Source organism: Aegilops tauschii, chromosome 7 (assembly GCF_002575655.3).
Source record: "Aegilops tauschii subsp. strangulata cultivar AL8/78 chromosome 7, Aet v6.0, whole genome shotgun sequence".
NCBI classification, from domain to species: Eukaryota; Viridiplantae; Streptophyta; class Magnoliopsida; order Poales; family Poaceae; genus Aegilops; species Aegilops tauschii.
This window is the reverse complement of record NC_053041.3, coordinates 559,522,944-559,529,683: the sequence shown is the minus strand read 5'-3', so window position 1 is coordinate 559,529,683 and position 6,740 is coordinate 559,522,944.

The following is a 6,740-nucleotide window of genomic DNA, read 5'->3' as shown; positions in this document are numbered from 1 at the left end:
CCGCAACCTTCTGTACCCGTGAGATCCCATCTTGGGGCCTTTTCCGGCGCTCCGCCGGAGGGGGAATCGATCACGGAGGGCCCCTACATCAACACCATGGCCTCTCCGATGATGTGTGTGTAGTTTACCACAGACCCTCAGGTCCATAGTTATTAGCTAGATGGCTTCTTCTCTCTCTTTGGATCTCAATACAAAGTTCTCCTCGATTCTCTTGGAGATCTATTCGGTGTAATTCTTGTTGCGGTGTGTTTGTCGAGATCTGATGAATTGTGGGTTTATGATCAAGATTATCTATGAACAATATTTGATTCTTCTCTGAATTATTATATGCATGATTTGATATCTTTGCAAGTCTCTTCGAATTATCGGTTTAGTTTGGCCTACTAGATTGATCTTTATTGCAATGGGAGAAGTGCTTAGCTTTGGGTTCAATCTTGTGGTGTCCTTTCCCAGTGACAGCAGGGCCAACAAGGCACGTATTGTATTGTTGCCATCGAGGATAGAAAGATGGGGTTTATATCATAGTGCTTGCCCTCTACATCATGTCATCTTGCCTAATGCGTTACTCCATTCTTATGAACTTAATACTCTAGATGCATGCTGGATAGCGGTTGATGTGTGGAGTAATAGTAGTAGATACAGAATCGTTTTGGTCTACTTGTCACGGACGTGATGCCTATATACATGATCATGCCTAGATATTCTCATAACTATGCGCTTTTTTATCAATTGCTCGAGAGTAATTTCTTCACCCACCGTAGAATTTGCTATCTTGAGAGAAGCTACTAGTGAAACCTATGGCCCCCCGGTCTATCTTCCATCATATTAATCTCCCGTCAACTAGCTATTTCTGTCGCCGTTTATTTTTGCAATCTTTACTTTCCAATCTATACAACAAAAATACCAAAAATATTATCTTATTATCTTTATCAGATCTCACTTTTGCAAGTGGCCGTGAAGGGATTGACGACCCGTTTATCGCGTTGGTTGCAAGGTTCTTATTTGTTTGTGCAAGTACTAGGCGACTTGCGTGTAGCCTCATACTGGATTGATACCTTGGTTCTCAAAAACTGAGGGAAATACTTACACTACTTTGTTGCATCACCCTTTCCTCTTCAAGGGAACACCAACACATGCTCAAGAGGTAGCACTATAATATGCAAGGGATGGATAAGACGATTCCCGAGCTCTTCGCAATGTAAAGGCTACGGAGGTAGAAATCAAGAAGGAGCATCAAGTGTTGATGGTAAACAAGACCACCAGTTCCAAAAAAAGGGTAAAGGGAAGAAGGGGAACTTCAAAAAGAACGGCAAGCAAGTTGCTGCTCAAGTGAAGAAGCCCAAGTCTGGACCTAAGCCTGAGACTGAGTGCTTCGACTGCAAAGGGACTGGTCACTGGAAGCGGAACTGCCCCAAGTATTTGGCGGAGAAGAAGGATGGCAAAGTGAAAGGTATATTTGATATACAAGTTATTGATGTGTACCTTACTAATGCTCGCAGTAGCGCCTGGGTATTTGATACTGGTTCTGTTGCTAATTTGCAACTCGAAACAGGGGCTACGGATTAAGCGAAGATTGGCTAAGGACGAGGTGATGATGCGCGTGGGAAATGGTTCCAAAGTCGACGTGATCGCCGTCGGCACGCTACCTCTACATCTACCTTCGGGATTAGTTTTAGACCTGAATAATTATTATTTGGTGCCAGTGTTAAGCATGAACATATCTGGATCTTGTTTGATGCGAGACGGTTATTCATTTAAATCAAAGAATAATGGTTTTTCTATTTATATGAATAATATCTTTTATGGTCATGCACCCTTGATGAGTGGTCTATTTTTACTAAATCTTGATAGTAGTAATACACATGGTCATAGTATTGAAGCCAAAAGATATAAGTTTAATAATGATAGTGCAACTTATTTGTGGCACTTCCGTTTAGGTCATATTAGTGTAAAGCGCATGAAGAAACTCCATGCTGATCGGCTTTTGGAATCACTTGATTATGAATCACTTGATGCTTGCGAACCATGCCTCATGGGCAAGATGACTAAGACTCCATTCTCCGGAACAATGGAGCGAGCAACAGACTTGTTGGAAATAATACATACTGATGTATGCGGTCCGATGAGTGTTGATGCTCGGAGTGGGTATCGTTATTTTATAACCTTCACAGATGATTTGAGCAGATATGGGTATATCTACTGGATGAAACATAAGTCTGAAACATTTGAAAAGTTCAAAGAATTTCAGAGTGAAGTGGAAAATCATCGTAACAAGAAAATAAAGTTTCTACGATCTGATCATGGAGGAGAATATTTGAGTTACGAGTTTGGTCTTCATTTGAAATAACGCGGAATAGTTTTGCAACTCACGCCACCCGGAACACCATAGAGTAATGGTGTGTCCGAACGTCGTAATCATACTTTATTAGATATGGTGCGATTTATGATGTCTCTTACTGATTTACCGCTATCGTTTTGGGGTTATGCTTTAGAGACGGCTGCATTCACGTTAAATAGGGCACCATCTAAATCCGTTGAGACGACACCATATGAACTGTGGTTTGGCAAGAAACCCAAGTTGTCGAACCCAAATCAGAGAAATGTGTCTTCATAGGATACCCAAAGGAGACTGTTGGGTACACCTTCTATCATAGATCCAAAGGCAAGATATTCGTTGCTAAGAATGGATCCTTTCTAGAGAAAGAGTTTCTCTCGGAAGAAGTGAGTGGGAGGAAAGTAGAACTTGACGAGGTAATTGTACCTACTCCCTTATTGGAAAGTAGTTCATCACAGAAATCAGTTCCAGTGATTCCTACACCAGTAAGTGAGAAAGCTAATGATGATGATCATGAAACTTCTGATCAAGTTACTACCAAACCTCGTAGGTCAACCAGAGTAAGGTCCGCACCAGAGTGGTACAGTAATCCTTCTCTGGAGGTCATGTTACTTGACCATGACGAACCTACGAACTATGAGGAAGCGACGATGAGCCCAGATTCCGCAAAATGGCTTGAGGCCATGAAATCTGAGATGGGATCCATGTATGAGAACAAAGTGTGGACTTTGGTTGACTTGCCCGATGATCGGCAAGCCATAGAGAATAAATGGATCTTCAAGAAGAAGACTGACGCTGACGGTAATATTACTATCTACAAAGGTCGACTTGTTGTGAAAGGTTTTTGACAAGTTCAAGGAGTTGACTACGATGAGACTTTCTCACCCGTAGCGATGCTTAAGTCCGTTCGAATCATGTTAGCAATTGCCGCATTTTATGATTATGAAATTTGGCAAATGGATGTCAAAACTGCATTCCTTAATGGATATGTTAAAGAAGAGTTGTATATGATGCAACCAGAAGGTTTTGTCGATCCAAAAGGTGCTAACAAAGTGTGTAAGCTCCAGCGATCCATTTATGGACTGGTGCAAGCATCTCGGAGTTGTAATATACGCTTTGATAGTGTGATCAAAGCATATGGTTTTATACAGACTTTTGGAGAAGCCTGTATTTACAAGAAAGTGAGTGGGAGCTCTGTAGCATTTCTGATATTATATGTGGATGACATATTGTTAATCGGAAATGATTCTGAATTTCTGAATAGCATAACAGGATACTTGAATAAGAATTTTTCAATGAAAGACCTCGGTGAAGCTGCTTATATATTAGGCATCAAGATCTATAGAGATAGATCAGGACGCTTAATTAGACTTTCACAAAGCACATACCTTGATAAAGTTTTGAAGAAGTTCAAAATGGATCAAGCAAAGAAAGGGTTCTTGCCTGTGTTACAAGGTGTGAAGTTGAGTCAGACTCAATGCTCGACCACTGCAGAAGATAGAGAGAAAATGAAGGTCATTCCCTATGCTTCAGCCATAGGTTCTATCATGTATACAATGTTGTGTACCAGACGTGATGTGTGCCTTGCTATTAGTTTAGCAGGGAGGTACCAAAGTAATCCAGGAGTGGATCACTGGACAGCGGTCAAGAACATCCTGAAATACCTGAAAAGGACTAAGGATATGTTTCTCGTTTATGGAGGTGACAAAGAGCTCGTCGTAAATGGTTACGTCGATGCAAGCTTTGACACTGATCCGGATGACTCTAAGTCACAAACCAGATACGTATTTTTATTGAATGGTGGAGCTGTCAGTTGGTGCAGTTCCAAGCAGAGCGTCGTGGCGGGATCTACGTGTGAAGCAGAGTACATAGCTGCTTCGGAAGCAGCAAATGAAGGAGTTCATATCCGATCTAGGTGTCATACCTACACTACTGGAATCCACTTCTTTGCCGTCAGCTAGCTGACGGCAAAGAGCTTCTTTGCCGTCAGTTTCTCCAAAGTAGACGACAAAGAAATAGCTGATGGCACATGTTATTTTGCGATCAGCCAGTACTTTGCCGTCAGCTCGTAGACGGCAAAGAGTTCTTTGCCGTCAGCTGGCCGATGGCAAAGAACCTTGTGGGCCCACAGACGCAAGGCTGTGGCTAGGTCAGCTCTTTGTCATCTGCCATTTCTTTGCCGTCCGCTTGCTGACGGCAAACAATTCTTTGCCGTCCGCTAGGCTGACGGCAAAGAGGGTAGGGGGCCCACCCGGGCACGGCATTGAATCGCTAACCTCCCCCCGTCGTGAACGCCTGCGCGCTCTCTCTCTCTCACCCACCAGCCCGCCGCCGTCGCCCCGTCCCTTGTACCCGTCGCCGCCCTCCCCGCCGTCCTGCCGCCCCGTCGCCGCCCCCTCCCGCCATCCTGCCGCCCCGTCGTCGCCCGTCACCGCCCCTCCCCGCCGTCCCCCTCCCACCCGTCGCCGCCCCTTCCCGCTGTCCTGCCGCCCCGTCACCGCCCCCTCCCGCCCGTCGCCGCCGCCCTCCCGCCCCGTCGCCGCCCCTCCCTGTCACCGGCCAACCTCTTCCACCTCCCCACGGTGAGCCCCCTCTTCCACTTCCACACCCCCCTTTTCTTTTTTTCTTTGTTTTCTTTTCTGTTTTAGATATTAGATATAGTTTTAGATAATAAATAGTTTTAGATAGTTTACATATTAGAAAAGAAGAAGGAAAAAAAGGAAAAAGAAAAAAGGAAAAAGAAAAAAGGAAAAGAAGAAAAAATAAGAACAAGAATAAGAAAAAGAAGAAGAGGAGGAGGTGAAGAAAGAAGAAGAAGAAGAAGAAGAAGAAGAAGAAGAAGAAAAGAGGAGAGGGGGAGAAGAAGAAGAGGGAAAGGTAAAGGAAGAAGAAGAAGAAGAAGAAGAAGAAGAAGAAGAAGAAGAGGAGGAGGAGGAGGAGAAGAAAAAAGAAGAAGAAGAAGAAGAAGAAGAAGAAGAAGAAGAAGAAGAAGAGGAAGAAAGAGGAGACGAGGAGGAGGAGATGAAGAAGAAGAAGAAGAAGAAGAAGAGGAAGAAGAAGAAAAGGAAAAAGAGGAAAAAAGAAGAAGAGGGGAAGAAGAAGAAAAGACACATTTTTATACTTTCTTATTTAGGGTTCCGCCATGTTTTGCAGTTTCTTTCTTTTCTTTAGTTGAATGTTTTTATACTGCTAGTTAGTTGCCTAGTTTGCTGACCGAAAGAAGTTAAAATAGTTATTATATGAAATTCAACTAAAGCCAACATTTTTGACGACTAGTGCTACTAATAAATTAAACTACAGCCATCATATGTCCACAAGTGCATTGCTTTTTGAATGAGAAATGATAACTTGGTGTAGTTGATTATCTTCTGCTCAAAATTTCTTATGTTATAATGTTGTATGATAATGTTGTAAGGGTACTAATTGGTCTCTTCTGCTGCTTATCAGAGATGGGGGGAAGCCGCCACCGCAGACTCCGCTCTGCCACACCGAAGTACTAGTTGGATGCTTTCGAGTTCTTCAGTATCATACTTGGGACTTCAGTATCATCCACGAGGCAGGTATATTAAAGGAGAGATCTCCCCTTCACCCATCTCATTATGATAACTCTGTTGTTTGCTACATCACTCATTGTCCCAAACTGCAGAGGCTGCCTGACACTTTTATGAACATGCTGGGTGAAGATCCGCCAAATAATGCGAAGCTGTGACAGGCCGGCAGCGGGTTTCGCAGGCTGTGGGATGTGGAGTTGGTGATCAAGGAGGGCCACATGTACCTGTGTCGTGGCTGGGAGAAGTTCTACCATGCCTACGACCTGCGGCACGGGTACTTCCTTCTCTTCAGGTACGACGACGACGCAACCATGCTCATCGTGAAGGTTTTCAACGCGACTATGTGTCTCATGCGCTACGCTGACGACGATGATGCCAGTACATTCCGCCTCTTCTTATTCCTCTACATTTGGCTTTGTCTCGCATCGATTGTTAACGGTCATTGTTGCATTTGGACAAGCAATGGGAGCAGCAGCAGCGACACTGGCTACAGCCAAAGCAGCAGCGATTCTGGTTGTACCAAAAGCAACAACGATTCTGGCTGTAGCAAAAGTAGCAGCGATTCTGGCTACAGCAAAGACAACAAGGAGGATGATCCAGACTGGAGTGGGGAAGAAGAGGAGCAGAGTGGGCATCAGGCTGAGGATGACCTAGCGATGGTGGTGGCTGACCAAGGGCAAGAGATGGTGGTGGCTAACCATGGGCAAGAGATGGTGGTTGCTGAGGATGACCTAGCGATGGTCGTGCTGGTCCTGCCTGAAGATGGCCTCGCGATGGTGGTGGTGCCTGACAATGACCTCGCGCCGGTGGTGGCACCGGCAATCCCACAGCTGGGCGACATGACCACGCCAATT